The 14,526-nt window shown below is 43.5% G+C and overlaps 22 non-coding genes across 22 annotated transcripts; all 22 read right to left on the reverse strand.

Moving 5' to 3' along the window:
• Nucleotides 1-249: 249 nt before the first annotated feature.
• On the reverse strand, nucleotides 250-322 carry trnav-cac (transfer RNA valine (anticodon CAC)). Its single transcript has one exon. It is a non-coding gene; the product is annotated as a tRNA-Val (tRNA).
• Nucleotides 323-761: 439 nt separating this feature from the next.
• trnav-cac (transfer RNA valine (anticodon CAC)) lies at nucleotides 762-835 on the reverse strand. The gene has a single exon. It is a non-coding gene; the product is annotated as a tRNA-Val (tRNA).
• A 2,482-nt stretch (nucleotides 836-3,317) lies between these two features.
• Nucleotides 3,318-3,390, reverse strand: trnav-cac (transfer RNA valine (anticodon CAC)). Its single transcript has one exon. It is a non-coding gene; the product is annotated as a tRNA-Val (tRNA).
• A 439-nt stretch (nucleotides 3,391-3,829) lies between these two features.
• trnav-cac (transfer RNA valine (anticodon CAC)) lies at nucleotides 3,830-3,902 on the reverse strand. Its single transcript has one exon. It is a non-coding gene; the product is annotated as a tRNA-Val (tRNA).
• A 439-nt stretch (nucleotides 3,903-4,341) lies between these two features.
• trnav-cac (transfer RNA valine (anticodon CAC)) lies at nucleotides 4,342-4,414 on the reverse strand. The gene has a single exon. It is a non-coding gene; the product is annotated as a tRNA-Val (tRNA).
• A 1,461-nt stretch (nucleotides 4,415-5,875) lies between these two features.
• Nucleotides 5,876-5,948, reverse strand: trnav-uac (transfer RNA valine (anticodon UAC)). The gene has a single exon. It is a non-coding gene; the product is annotated as a tRNA-Val (tRNA).
• Nucleotides 5,949-6,387: 439 nt separating this feature from the next.
• On the reverse strand, nucleotides 6,388-6,460 carry trnav-cac (transfer RNA valine (anticodon CAC)). The gene has a single exon. It is a non-coding gene; the product is annotated as a tRNA-Val (tRNA).
• A 437-nt stretch (nucleotides 6,461-6,897) lies between these two features.
• On the reverse strand, nucleotides 6,898-6,970 carry trnav-cac (transfer RNA valine (anticodon CAC)). Its single transcript has one exon. It is a non-coding gene; the product is annotated as a tRNA-Val (tRNA).
• Nucleotides 6,971-7,407: 437 nt separating this feature from the next.
• On the reverse strand, nucleotides 7,408-7,480 carry trnav-cac (transfer RNA valine (anticodon CAC)). Its single transcript has one exon. It is a non-coding gene; the product is annotated as a tRNA-Val (tRNA).
• Nucleotides 7,481-7,919: 439 nt separating this feature from the next.
• On the reverse strand, nucleotides 7,920-7,992 carry trnav-aac (transfer RNA valine (anticodon AAC)). The gene has a single exon. It is a non-coding gene; the product is annotated as a tRNA-Val (tRNA).
• Nucleotides 7,993-8,431: 439 nt separating this feature from the next.
• Nucleotides 8,432-8,504, reverse strand: trnav-aac (transfer RNA valine (anticodon AAC)). The gene has a single exon. It is a non-coding gene; the product is annotated as a tRNA-Val (tRNA).
• A 437-nt stretch (nucleotides 8,505-8,941) lies between these two features.
• trnav-uac (transfer RNA valine (anticodon UAC)) lies at nucleotides 8,942-9,014 on the reverse strand. The gene has a single exon. It is a non-coding gene; the product is annotated as a tRNA-Val (tRNA).
• Nucleotides 9,015-9,453: 439 nt separating this feature from the next.
• Nucleotides 9,454-9,526, reverse strand: trnav-aac (transfer RNA valine (anticodon AAC)). The gene has a single exon. It is a non-coding gene; the product is annotated as a tRNA-Val (tRNA).
• A 439-nt stretch (nucleotides 9,527-9,965) lies between these two features.
• Nucleotides 9,966-10,038, reverse strand: trnav-cac (transfer RNA valine (anticodon CAC)). Its single transcript has one exon. It is a non-coding gene; the product is annotated as a tRNA-Val (tRNA).
• A 437-nt stretch (nucleotides 10,039-10,475) lies between these two features.
• On the reverse strand, nucleotides 10,476-10,548 carry trnav-cac (transfer RNA valine (anticodon CAC)). The gene has a single exon. It is a non-coding gene; the product is annotated as a tRNA-Val (tRNA).
• Nucleotides 10,549-10,987: 439 nt separating this feature from the next.
• On the reverse strand, nucleotides 10,988-11,060 carry trnav-aac (transfer RNA valine (anticodon AAC)). The gene has a single exon. It is a non-coding gene; the product is annotated as a tRNA-Val (tRNA).
• Nucleotides 11,061-11,499: 439 nt separating this feature from the next.
• trnav-aac (transfer RNA valine (anticodon AAC)) lies at nucleotides 11,500-11,572 on the reverse strand. Its single transcript has one exon. It is a non-coding gene; the product is annotated as a tRNA-Val (tRNA).
• Nucleotides 11,573-12,011: 439 nt separating this feature from the next.
• On the reverse strand, nucleotides 12,012-12,084 carry trnav-aac (transfer RNA valine (anticodon AAC)). The gene has a single exon. It is a non-coding gene; the product is annotated as a tRNA-Val (tRNA).
• A 437-nt stretch (nucleotides 12,085-12,521) lies between these two features.
• Nucleotides 12,522-12,594, reverse strand: trnav-uac (transfer RNA valine (anticodon UAC)). Its single transcript has one exon. It is a non-coding gene; the product is annotated as a tRNA-Val (tRNA).
• A 439-nt stretch (nucleotides 12,595-13,033) lies between these two features.
• Nucleotides 13,034-13,106, reverse strand: trnav-aac (transfer RNA valine (anticodon AAC)). Its single transcript has one exon. It is a non-coding gene; the product is annotated as a tRNA-Val (tRNA).
• Nucleotides 13,107-13,545: 439 nt separating this feature from the next.
• trnav-cac (transfer RNA valine (anticodon CAC)) lies at nucleotides 13,546-13,618 on the reverse strand. Its single transcript has one exon. It is a non-coding gene; the product is annotated as a tRNA-Val (tRNA).
• Nucleotides 13,619-14,055: 437 nt separating this feature from the next.
• On the reverse strand, nucleotides 14,056-14,128 carry trnav-cac (transfer RNA valine (anticodon CAC)). The gene has a single exon. It is a non-coding gene; the product is annotated as a tRNA-Val (tRNA).
• Nucleotides 14,129-14,526: the final 398 nt, after the last annotated feature.

A 14,526-nucleotide genomic window follows, 5' to 3' on the forward strand; every position in this document is an offset into this window, starting at 1 on the left:
CATGAGTTTTCTATGTTGGGAGACAACATGACAAAGCACTAGGTAAGTTTCCACTGAGTTTCATTTTGATTGAACCGGCTGCATTAGTACTGCTATCAAGGTACATGGCGATTTAGAACATTCCTGTATCGATCACATGAGACTGACAGCTCACTTTGAGGTTCTAAAGGGAAGAGCTCCCTGATAGCCTTTACACTGGCAACAAACCACTAAACAGCAGTGGTGTGTTTGTCATTCTATCAAGAAGCATGTTTCTGCCTGGTATCGAACCAGGGACCTTTCGCGTGTGAGGCAAACGTGATGACCACTACACTACAGAAACCTTGCTTGTCTCAATGGGCACATCTCTCGTGGGCGTTTCCTCATACAATCAGAGCATGGAAGTCATCATGTCAACAATGGCTAAGCAGTAGGTCTACTCTGCTTTAAGACAAAACATTCACATCCAAACACCAAATGTTGACATCATTCGATACCTTTATAACACAAACGTCTACAAATCAACCGAGTAGCATGAGTTTTCTATGTTGGGAGACAACATGACAAAGCACTAGGTACGTTTCCACTGAGTTTCATTTTGATTGAACTGGCTACATTAGTACTGCTATCAAGGTACATGGCGATTTAGAACATTCCTGTATCGATCACATGAGACTGACAGCTCACTTTGAGGATCTAAAGGGAAGAGCTCCCTGATAACCTTTACACTGGCAACAAACCACTAAACAGCAGTGGTGTGTTTGTCATTCTATCAAGAAGCATGTTTCTGCCTGGTATCGAACCAGGGACCTTTCGCGTGTGAGGCGAACGTGATGACCACTACACTACAGAAAACTTGCTTGTCTGAATGGGCACATCTCTCGTGGGCGTTTCCTCATACAATCAGAGCATGGAAGTCATCATGTCAACAATGGCTAAGCAGTAGGTCTACTCTGCTTTAAGACAAAACATTCACATACAAACACCAAATGTTGACATCATTCGATACCTTTATAACACAAACGTCTACAAATCAACCGAGTAGCATGAGTTTTCTATGTTGGGAGACAACATGACAAAGCACTAGGTACGTTTCCACTGAGTTTCATTTTGATTGAACTGGCTACATTAGTACTGCTATCAAGGTACATGGCGATTTAGAACATTCCTGTATCGATCACATGAGACTGACAGCTCACTTTGAGGATCTAAAGGCAAGCGCTCCCTGATAGCCTTTACACTGGCAACAAATCACTAAACAGCAGTGGTGTTTGTCATTCTATCAAGAAGCATGTTTCTGCCTGGTATCGAACCAGGGACCTTTCGCGTGTGATGCGAACGTGATGACCACTACACTACAGAAACCTTGCTTGTCTGAATGGGCACATCTCTCGTGGGCGTTTCCTCATACAATCAGAGCATGGAAGTCATCATGTCAACAATGGCTAAGCAGTAGGTCTACTCTGCTTTAAGACAAAACATTCACATACAAACACCAAATGTTGACATCATTCGATACCTTTATAACACAAACGTCTACAAATCAACCGAGTAGCATGAGTTTACTATGTTGGGAGACAACATGACAAAGCACTAGGTACGTTTCCACTGAGTTTCATTTTGATTGAACTGGCTACATTAGTACTGCTATCAAGGTACATGGCGATTTAGAACATTCCTGTATCGATCACATGAGACTGACAGCTCACTAATGGCGCATTTCCACTAGGGCCTGCTTGGCGCGGTACGGTTCGGTACGGGTCGATTCGCAACGGAACGGTACGGTCGCGTTGTGTTTCCATTACAATGGTGAACCACCCCAATGTGGGTGGAGTCGCTGTTGGCGCGCGGGTTGTAGTGTCGTGACATCATTTGTATACGACCACAACACCGGTCGACGCCCCTTAACACATAGCATTATTGTATCTTATTTATCTTTATCTTCATTATTGTATGTGGTTGCTCTAATTATTGATAATAATTTGGTATTACTCAAACAGGCTGAACACACCCTGCATAAAAAGCATCAGTCATACAATCAAATGAAATCAAACTTTATTATGAAATATAGATATTTAAAGTACAACATATGTAAATAATATAGTTATAGTTTTAAAAAAGTGCAAAAAGCAAATATATACGTATAGCTTTATATGAAATAAATATTTATAGTACTACAAGCAACATTTTGTATGCTTTTACTGGCGTCTGTCTCGCATGGTGTTCACAAGTTCGCCAAGCACCCCGAGGAAAGCCCGGTTGAAGGAAACATTTTCCGCCAACTCCGCTCGCCTCGTCAGTGGAAGGGGAATCTTGAACGTAAAAAATAACAAATATTAAACACAAGCATTCCCGTGAAAGCAACAACAATATAGCGTAACTGCACAAAATGTGTAGCACGTCATCGCTGCTCATGCTGTGTTTATGGCTACAGCTAACTAGCAACTAGCAAGGCTAAGAGCTAGCTATTGTACAGTAGTGACTGTGGTGGTAACATTAACTACAAACACAGCTCTAAATTCCTGCGTTTACAATAGATGCGTTCATATTACGTTCATATTACATCTTTTACGAGCCTAGTAGTAAAACTGTGAAATCACAATACACTCACCATTCTCCGTGGCCTCCAGCACCGACAATGTCCAGCACGTTTTCTCTTCCGTTACTGGCTGGCCGGTGACCGTATATGACATCCATTTGCTGGAACCATTTCCAGTCTTTGCGGTTTGCTCCGCTGTGTCCGTTATGGTCCTTCACCGCCCGGTAATCGCGTTAAGCTTTTTTAGCTTGGACCGACCGGCACTGCTGAACGGACCGCTGGTAGCCATGAGTGGCCATTAGCGCGGAAACCTCGCTAAAAACCTTTACATTTCTAGTGGCCCCGTCCAGTTCGCCCTGGATTTTTTGATCGCTGATTATTAACAGAAAGGTTTGTACCTCGGCGTTTGACCAGGGAACAGACTTCGCTCCTTGGGTTTTAAAAATGGCTGAGGAGTCCATAGCATAGCGGAGGAGTCGCTCTCCTGACGCAACCTGTGACGACACTCCCTGGCCAATCAGTGTCATGCTGTCCCTCCACGTCACAGAACTGTACCGCTTCGGAACGGTTAGAACCTCGAGCGAGTCGGTACGAAAAAAGTACCCAAAGGGGCCGGCTCACAGGGTACTGGTACTAATGGAAACACTCACAAACCGACCCGTACCGAACCGTACCGCGCCAAGCAGGCCCTAGTGGAAATGCGCCATTTGAGGATCTAAAGGCAAGCGCTCCCCGATAGCCTTTACACTGGCAACAAATCACGAAACAGCAGTGGTGTTTGTCATTCTATCAAGAAGCATGTTTCTGCCTGGTATCGAACCAGGGACCTTTCGCGTGTGAGGCGAACGTGTTGACCACTACACTACAGAAACCTTGCTTGTCTGAATGGGCACATCTCTCGTGGGCGTTTCCTCATACAATCAGAGCATGGAAGTCATCATGTCAACAATGCCTAAGCAGTAGGTCTACTCTGCTTTAAGACAAAACATTCACATCCAAACACCAAATGTTGACATCATTCGATCCCTTTATAACACAAACGTCTACAAATCAACCGAGTAGCATGAGTTTTCTACGTTGGGAGACAACATGACAAAGCACTAGGTAAGTTTCCACTGAGTTTCATTTTGATAGAACCGGCTGCATTAGTACTGCTATCAAGGTACATGGCGATTTAAAACATTCCTGTATCGATCACATGAGACTGACAGCTCACTTTGAGGTTCTAAAGGGAAGAGCTCCCCGATAGCCTTTACACTGGCAACAAACGACTAAACAGCAGTGGTGTGTTTGTCATTCTATCAAGAAGCATGTTTCTGCCTGGTATCGAACCAGGGACCTTTCGCGTGTGAGGCGAACGTGATGACCACTACACTACAGAAACCTTGCTTGTCTCAATGGGCACATCTCTCGTGGGCGTTTCCTCATTCTATCAGAGCATGGAAGTCATCATGTCAACAATGGCTAAGCAGTAGGTCTACTCTGCTTTAAGACAAAACATTCACATCCAAACACCAAATGTTGACATCATTCGATACCTTTATAACACAAACGTCTACAAATCAACCGAGTAGCATGAGTTTTCTACGTTGGGAGACAACATGACAAAGCACTAGGTAAGTTTCCACTGAGTTTCATTTTGATAGAACCGGCTGCATTAGTACTGCTATCAAGGTACATGGCGATTTAAAACATTCCTGTATCGATCACATGAGACTGACAGCTCACTTTGAGGTTCTAAAGGGAAGAGCTCCCCGATAGCCTTTACACTGGCAACAAACGACTAAACAGCAGTGGTGTGTTTGTCATTCTATCAAGAAGCATGTTTCTGCCTGGTATCGAACCAGGGACCTTTCGCGTGTGAGGCGAACGTGATGACCACTACACTACAGAAACCTTGCTTGTCTCAATGGGCACATCTCTCGTGGGCGTTTCCTCATTCTATCAGAGCATGGAAGTCATCATGTCAACAATGGCTAAGCAGTAGGTCTACTCTGCTTTAAGACAAAACATTCACATCCAAACACCAAATGTTGACATCATTCGATACCTTTATAACACAAACGTCTACAAATCAACCGAGTAGCATGAGTTTTCTATGTTGGGAGACAACATGACAAAGCACTAGGTAAGTTTCCACTGAGTTTCATTTTGATTGAACCGGCTGCATTAGTACTGCTATCAAGGTACATGGCGATTTAGAACATTCCTGTATCGATCACATGAGACTGACAGCTCACTTTGAGGTTCTAAAGGGAAGAGCTCCCCGATAGCCTTTACACTGGCAACAAACGACTAAACAGCAGTGGTGTGTTTGTCATTCTATCAAGAAGCATATTTCTGCCTGGTATCGAACCAGAGACCTTTCGCGTGTGAGGCGAACGTGATGACCACTACACAACAGAATCCTTGCTTGTCTGAATGGGCACATCTCTTGTGGGCGTTTCCTCATACAATCAGAGCATGGAAGTCATCATGTCAACAATGGCTAAGCAGTAGGTCTACTCTGCTTTAAGACAAAACATTCACATCCAAACACCAAATGTTGACATCATTCGATCCCTTTATAACACAAACGTCTACAAATCAACCAAGTAGCATGAGTTTTCTACGTTGGGAGACAACATGACAAAGCACTAGTCACGTTTCCACTGAGTTTCATTTTGATTGAACCGATTGCATTAGTACTGCTATCAAGGTACATGGCGATTTAGAACATTCTTGTATCGATCACATGAGACTGAGAGCTCACTTTGAGGATCTAAAGGGAAGAGCTCCCCGATAGCCTTTACACTGGCAACAAACCACTAAACAGCAGTGGTGTGTTTGTAATTCTATCAAGAAGCATGTTTCTGCCTGGTATCGAACCAGGGACCTTTCGCGTGTTAGGCGAACGTGATGACCACTACATTAGAGAAACCTTGCTTGTCTGAATGGGCACATCTCTCGTGGGTGTTTCCTCATACAATCAGAGCATGGAAGTCATCATGTCAACAATGGCTAAGCAGTAGGTCTCCTCTGCTTTAAGACAAAACATTCACATCCAAACACCAAATGTTGACATCATTCGATACCTTTATAACACAAACGTCTACAAATCAAACGAGTAGCATGAATTTTCTATGTTGGGAGACAACATGACAAAGCACTAGGTAAGTTTCCACTGAGTTTCATTTTGATTGAACCGGCTGCATTAGTACTGCTATCAAGGTACATGGCGATTTAGAACATTCCTGTATCGATCACATGAGACTGACAGCTCACTTTGAGGATCTAAAGGCAAGCGCTCCCCGATAGCCTTTACACTGGCAACAAATCACTAAACAGCAGTGGTGTTTGTCATTCTATCAAGAAGCATGTTTCTGCCTGGTATCGAACCAGGGACCTTTCGCGTGTAAGGCGAACGTGATGACCACTACACTACAGAAACCTTGCTTGTCTCAATGGCCACATCTCTCGTGGGCGTTTCCTCATACAATCAGAGCATGGAAGTCATCATGTCAACAATCGCTAAGCAGTAGGTCTACTCTGCTTTAAGACAAAACATTCACATCCAAACACCAAATGTTGACATCATTCGATACCTTTATAACACAAACGTCTACAAATCAACCGAGTAGCATGAGTTTTCTATGTTGGGAGACAACATGACAAAGCACTAGGTAAGTTTCCACTGAGTTTCATTTTGATTGAACCGGCTGCATTAGTACTGCTATCAAGGTACATGGCGATTTAGAACATTCCTGTATCGATCACATGAGACTGACAGCTCACTTTGAGGTTCTAAAGGGAAGAGCTCCCTGATAGCCTTTACACTGGCAACAAACCACTAAACAGCAGTGGTGTGTTTGTCATTCTATCAAGAAGCATGTTTCTGCCTGGTATCGAACCAGGGACCTTTCGCGTGTGAGGCAAACGTGATGACCACTACACTACAGAAACCTTGCTTGTCTCAATGGGCACATCTCTCGTGGGCGTTTCCTCATACAATCAGAGCATGGAAGTCATCATGTCAACAATGGCTAAGCAGTAGGTCTACTCTGCTTTAAGACAAAACATTCACATCCAAACACCAAATGTTGACATCATTTGATACCTTTATAACACAAACGTCTACAAATCAACCGAGTAGCATGAGTTTTCTATGTTGGGAGACAACATGACAAAGCACTAGGTACGTTTCCACTGAGTTTCATTTTGATTGAACTGGCTACATTAGTACTGCTATCAAGGTACATGGCGATTTAGAACATTCCTGCATCCATCACATGAGACTGACAGCTCACTTTGAGGATCTAAAGGCAAGCGCTCCCCGATAGCCTTTACACTGGCAACAAATCACTAAACAGCAGTGGTGTTTGTCATTCTATCAAGAAGCATGTTTCTGCCTGGTATCGAACCAGGGACCTTTCGCGTGTGAGGCGAACGTGATGACCACTACACTACAGAAACCTTGCTTGTCTGAATGGGCACATCTCTCGTGGGCGTTTCCTCATACAATCAGAGCATGGAAGTCATCATGTCAACAATGGCTAAGCAGTAGGTCTACTCTGCTTTAAGACAAAACATTCACATCCAAACACCAAATGTTGACATCATTCGATACCTTTATAACACAAACGTCTACAAATCAACCGAGTAGCATGAATTCTCTATGTTGGGAGACAACATGACAAAGCACTAGGTACGTTTCCACTGAGTTTCATTTTGATTGAACCGGCTGCATTAGTACTGCTATCAAGGTACATGGCGATTTAGAACATTCCTGTATCGATCACATGAGACTGACAGCTCACTTTGAGGATCTAAAGGCAAGCGCTCCCCGATAGCCTTTACACTGGCAACAATTCACTAAACAGCAGTGGTGTTTGTCATTCTATCAAGAAGCATGTTTCTGCCTGGTATCGAACCAGGGACCTTTCGCGTGTGAGGCGAACGTGATGACCACTACACTACAGAAACCTTGCTTGTCTCAATTGGCACATCTCTCGTGGGCGTTTCCTCATTCTATCAGAGCATGGAAGTCATCATGTCAACAATGGCTAAGCAGTAGGTCTACTCTGATTTAAGACAAAACATTCACATCCAAACACCAAATGTTGACATCATTCGATACCTTTATAACACAAACGTCTACAAATCAACCGAGTAGCATGAATTTTCTATGTTGGGAGACAACATGACAAAGCACTAGGTACGTTTCCACTGAGTTTCATTTTGATTGAACCGGCTGCATTAGTACTGCTATCAAGGTACATGGCGATTTAGAACATTCCTGTATCGATCACATGAGACTGACAGCTCACCTTGAGGATCTAAAGGCAAGCGCTCCCCGATAGCCTTTACACTGGCAACAAATCACTAAACAGCAGTGGTGTGTTTGTAATTCTATCAAGAAGCATGTTTCTGCCTGGTATCGAACCAGGTACCTTTCGCGTGTTAGGCGAACGTGATGACCACTACACTACAGAAACCTTGCTTGTCTGAATGGCCACATCTCTCGTGGGCGTTTCCTCATACAATCAGAGCATGGAAGTCATCATGTCAACAATGGCTAAGCAGTAGGTCTACTCTGCTTTAAGACACAACATTCACATCCAAACACCAAATGTTGACATCATTCAATCCCTTTATAACACAAACGTCTACAAATCAACCGAGTAGCATGAGTTTGTTATGTTGGGAGACAACATGACAAAGCACTAGGTACGTTTCCACTGAGTTTCATTTTGATTGAACTGGCTGCATTAGTACTGCTATCAAGGTACATGGCGATTTAGAACATTCCTGTATCGATCACATGAGACTGACAGCTCACTTTGAGGATCTAAAGGCAAGCGCTCCCCGATAGCCTTTACACTGGCAACAAATCACTAAACAGCAGTGGTGTGTTTGTAATTCTATCAAGAAGCATGTTTCTGCCTGGTATCGAACCAGGTACCTTTCGCGTGTTAGGCGAACGTGATGACCACTACACTACAGAAACCTTGCTTGTCTGAATGGCCACATCTCTCGTGGGCGTTTCCTCATACAATCAGAGCATGGAAGTCATCATGTCAACAATGGCTAAGCAGTAGGTCTACTCTGCTTTAAGACACAACATTCACATCCAAACACCAAATGTTGACATCATTCAATCCCTTTATAACACAAACGTCTACAAATCAACCGAGTAGCATGAGTTTGTTATGTTGGGAGACAACATGACAAAGCACTAGGTACGTTTCCACTGAGTTTCATTTTGATTGAACTGGCTGCATTAGTACTGCTATCAAGGTACATGGCGATTTAGAACATTCCTGTATCGATCACATGAGACTGACAGCTCACTTTGAGGATCTAAAGGCAAGCGCTCCCCGATAGCCTTTACACTGGCAACAAATCACTAAACAGCAGTGGTGTTTGTCATTCTATCAAGAAGCATGTTTCTGCCTGGTATCGAACCAGGGACCTTTCGCGTGTAAGGCGAACGTGATGACCACTACACTACAGATACCTTGCTTGTCTGAATGGCCACATCTCTCGTGGGCGTTTCCTCATACAATCAGAGCATGGAAGTCATCATGTCAACAATGGCTAAGCAGTAGGTCTACTCTGCTTTAAGACAAAACATTCACATCCAAACACCAAATGTTGACATCATTCGATCCCTTTATAACACAAACGTCTACAAATCAACCGAGTAGCATGAGTTTTCTACGTTGGGAGACAACATGACAAAGCACTAGGTACGTTTCCACTGAGTTTCATTTTGATTGAACCGGCTGCATTAGTACTGCTATGAAGGTACATGGCGATTTAGAACATTACTGTATCGATCACATGAGACTGAGAGCTCACTTTGAGGATCTAAAGGGAAGAGCTCCCCGATAGCCTTTACACTGGCAACAAACCACTAAACAGCAGTGGTGTGTTTGTAATTCTATCAAGAAGCATGTTTCTGCCTGGTATCGAACCAGGTACCTTTCGCGTGTTAGGCGAACGTGATGACCACTACACTACAGAAACCTTGCTTGTCTGAATGGGCACATCTCTCGTGGGCGTTTCCTCATACAATCAGAGCATGGAAGTCATCATGTCAACAATGGCTAAGCAGTAGGTCTACTCTGCTTTAAGACACAACATTCACATCCAAACACCAAATGTTGACATCATTCAATCCCTTTATAACACAAACGTCTACAAATCAACCGAGTAGCATGAGTTTGTTATGTTGGGAGACAACATGACAAAGCACTAGGTACATTTCCACTGAGTTTCATTTTGATTGAACTGGCTGCATTAGTACTGCTATCAAGGTACATGGCGATTTAGAACATTCCTGTATCAATCACATGAGACTGACAGCTCACTTTGAGGATCTAAAGGGAAGAGCTCCCTGATAGCCTTTACACTGGCAACAAACCAATAAACAGCAGTGGTGTGTTTGTCATTCTATCAAGAAGCATGTTTCTGCCTGGTATCGAACCAGGGACCTTTCGCGTGTGAGGCGAACGTGATGACCACTACACTACAGAAACCTTGCTTGTCTGAATGGGCACATCTCTCGTGGGCGTTTCCTCATACAATCAGAGCATGGAAGTCATCATGTCAACAATGGCTAAGCAGTAGGTCTACTCTGCTTTAAGACAAAACATTCACATCCAAACACCAAATGTTGACATCATTCGATACCTTTATAACACAAACGTCTACAAATCAACCGAGTAGCATGAGTTTTCTATGTTGGGAGACAACATGACAAAGCACTAGGTACGTTTCCACTGAGTTTCATTTTGATTGAACTGGCTACATTAGTACTGCTATCAAGGTACATGGCGATTTAGAACATTCCTGTATCGATCACATGAGACTGACAGCTCACTTTGAGGATCTAAAGGCAAGCGCTCCCCGATAGCCTTTACACTGGCAACAAATCACGAAACAGCAGTGGTGTTTGTCATTCTATCAAGAAGCATGTTTCTGCCTGGTATCGAACCAGGGACCTTTCGCGTGTGAGGCGAACGTGATGACCACTACACTACAGAAACCTTGCTTGTCTCAATGGGCACATCTCTCGTGGGCGTTTCCTCATTCTATCAGAGCATGGAAGTCATCATGTCAACAATGGCTAAGCAGTAGGTCTACTCTGATTTAAGACAAAACATTCACATCCAAACACCAAATGTTGACATCATTCGATACCTTTATAACACAAACGTCTACAAATCAACCGAGTAGCATGAATTTTCTATGTTGGGAGACAACATGACAAAGCACTAGGTACGTTTCCACTGAGTTTCATTTTGATTGAACCGGCTGCATTAGTACTGCTATCAAGGTACATGGCGATTTAGAACATTCCTGTATCGATCACATGAGACTGACAGCTCACCTTGAGGATCTAAAGGCAAGCGCTCCCCGATAGCCTTTACACTGGCAACAAATCACTAAACAGCAGTGGTGTGTTTGTAATTCTATCAAGAAGCATGTTTCTGCCTGGTATCGAACCAGGTACCTTTCGCGTGTTAGGCGAACGTGATGACCACTACACTACAGAAACCTTGCTTGTCTGAATGGCCACATCTCTCGTGGGCGTTTCCTCATACAATCAGAGCATGGAAGTCATCATGTCAACAATGGCTAAGCAGTAGGTCTACTCTGCTTTAAGACACAACATTCACATCCAAACACCAAATGTTGACATCATTCAATCCCTTTATAACACAAACGTCTACAAATCAACCGAGTAGCATGAGTTTGTTATGTTGGGAGACAACATGACAAAGCACTAGGTACGTTTCCACTGAGTTTCATTTTGATTGAACTGGCTGCATTAGTACTGCTATCAAGGTACATGGCGATTTAGAACATTCCTGTATCGATCACATGAGACTGACAGCTCACCTTGAGGATCTAAAGGCAAGCGCTCCCCGATAGCCTTTACACTGGCAACAAATCACTAAACAGCAGTGGTGTGTTTGTAATTCTATCAAGAAGCATGTTTCTGCCTGGTATCGAACCAGGTACCTTTCGCGTGTTAGGCGAACGTGATGACCACTACACTACAGAAACCTTGCTTGTCTGAATGGCCACATCTCTCGTGGGCGTTTCCTCATACAATCAGAGCATGGAAGTCATCATGTCAACAATGGCTAAGCAGTAGGTCTACTCTGCTTTAAGACACAACATTCACATCCAAACACCAAATGTTGACATCATTCAATCCCTTTATAACACAAACGTCTACAAATCAACCGAGTAGCATGAGTTTGTTATGTTGGGAGACAACATGACAAAGCACTAGGTACGTTTCCACTGAGTTTCATTTTGATTGAACTGGCTGCATTAGTACTGCTATCAAGGTACATGGCGATTTAGAACATTCCTGTATCGATCACATGAGACTGACAGCTCACTTTGAGGATCTAAAGGCAAGCGCTCCCCGATAGCCTTTACACTGGCAACAAATCACTAAACAGCAGTGGTGTGTTTGTAATTCTATCAAGAAGCATGTTTCTGCCTGGTATCGAACCAGGTACCTTTCGCGTGTTAGGCGAACGTGATGACCACTACACTACAGAAACCTTGCTTGTCTGAATGGCCACATCTCTCGTGGGCGTTTCCTCATACAATCAGAGCATGGAAGTCATCATGTCAACAATGGCTAAGCAGTAGGTCTACTCTGCTTTAAGACACAACATTCACATCCAAACACCAAATGTTGACATCATTCAATCCCTTTATAACACAAACGTCTACAAATCAACCGAGTAGCATGAGTTTGTTATGTTGGGAGACAACATGACAAAGCACTAGGTACGTTTCCACTGAGTTTCATTTTGATTGAACTGGCTGCATTAGTACTGCTATCAAGGTACATGGCGATTTAGAACATTCCTGTATCGATCACATGAGACTGACAGCTCACTTTGAGGATCTAAAGGCAAGCGCTCCCCGATAGCCTTTACACTGGCAACAAATCACTAAACAGCAGTGGTGTTTGTCATTCTATCAAGAAGCATGTTTCTGCCTGGTATCGAACCAGGGACCTTTCGCGTGTAAGGCGAACGTGATGACCACTACACTACAGATACCTTGCTTGTCTGAATGGCCACATCTCTCGTGGGCGTTTCCTCATACAATCAGAGCATGGAAGTCATCATGTCAACAATGGCTAAGCAGTAGGTCTACTCTGCTTTAAGACAAAACATTCACATCCAAACACCAAATGTTGACATCATTCGATCCCTTTATAACACAAACGTCTACAAATCAACCGAGTAGCATGAGTTTTCTACGTTGGGAGACAACATGACAAAGCACTAGGTACGTTTCCACTGAGTTTCATTTTGATTGAACCGGCTGCATTAGTACTGCTATGAAGGTACATGGCGATTTAGAACATTACTGTATCGATCACATGAGACTGAGAGCTCACTTTGAGGATCTAAAGGGAAGAGCTCCCCGATAGCCTTTACACTGGCAACAAACCACTAAACAGCAGTGGTGTGTTTGTAATTCTATCAAGAAGCATGTTTCTGCCTGGTATCGAACCAGGTACCTTTCGCGTGTTAGGCGAACGTGATGACCACTACACTACAGAAACCTTGCTTGTCTGAATGGGCACATCTCTCGTGGGCGTTTCCTCATACAATCAGAGCATGGAAGTCATCATGTCAACAATGGCTAAGCAGTAGGTCTACTCTGCTTTAAGACACAACATTCACATCCAAACACCAAATGTTGACATCATTCAATCCCTTTATAACACAAACGTCTACAAATCAACCGAGTAGCATGAGTTTGTTATGTTGGGAGACAACATGACAAAGCACTAGGTACATTTCCACTGAGTTTCATTTTGATTGAACTGGCTGCATTAGTACTGCTATCAAGGTACATGGCGATTTAGAACATTCCTGTATCAATCACATGAGACTGACAGCTCACTTTGAGGATCTAAAGGGAAGAGCTCCCTGATAGCCTTTACACTGGCAACAAACCACTAAACAGCAGTGGTGTGTTTGTCATTCTATCAAGAAGCATGTTTCTGCCTGGTATCGAACCAGGGACCTTTCGCGTGTGAGGCGAACGTGATGACCACTACACTACAGAAACCTTGCTTGTCTGAATGGGCACATCTCTCGTGGGCGTTTCCTCATACAATCAGAGCATGGAAGTCATCATGTCAACAATGGCTAAGCAGTAGGTCTACTCTGCTTTAAGACAAAACATTCACATCCAAACACCAAATGTTGACATCATTCGATACCTTTATAACACAAACGTCTACAAATCAACCGAGTAGCATGAGTTTTCTATGTTGGGAGACAACATGACAAAGCACTAGGTACGTTTCCACTGAGTTTCATTTTGATTGAACTGGCTACATTAGTACTGCTATCAAGGTACATGGCGATTTAGAACATTCCTGTATCGATCACATGAGACTGACAGCTCACTTTGAGGATCTAAAGGCAAGCGCTCCCCGATAGCCTTTACACTGGCAACAAATCACGAAACAGCAGTGGTGTTTGTCATTCTATCAAGAAGCATGTTTCTGCCTGGTATCGAACCAGGGACCTTTCGCGTGTGAGGCGAACGTGATGACCACTACACTACAGAAACCTTGCTTGTCTCAATGGGCACATCTCTCGTGGGCGTTTCCTCATTCTATCAGAGCATGGAAGTCATCATGTCAACAATGGCTAAGCAGTAGGTCTACTCTGATTTAAGACAAAACATTCACATCCAAACACCAAATGTTGACATCATTCGATACCTTTATAACACAAACGTCTACAAATCAACCGAGTAGCATGAATTTTCTATGTTGGGAGACAACATGACAAAGCACTAGGTACGTTTCCACTGAGTTTCATTTTGATTGAACCGGCTGCATTAGTACTGCTATCAAGGTACATGGCGATTTAGAACATTCCTGTATCGATCACATGAGACTGACAGCTCACCTTGAGGATCTAAAGGCAAGCGCTCCCCGATAGCCTTTACACTGGCAACAAATC

Source organism: Brachyhypopomus gauderio, unplaced genomic scaffold (genome assembly GCF_052324685.1).
Source record: "Brachyhypopomus gauderio isolate BG-103 unplaced genomic scaffold, BGAUD_0.2 sc119, whole genome shotgun sequence".
NCBI classification, from domain to species: Eukaryota; Metazoa; Chordata; class Actinopteri; order Gymnotiformes; family Hypopomidae; genus Brachyhypopomus; species Brachyhypopomus gauderio.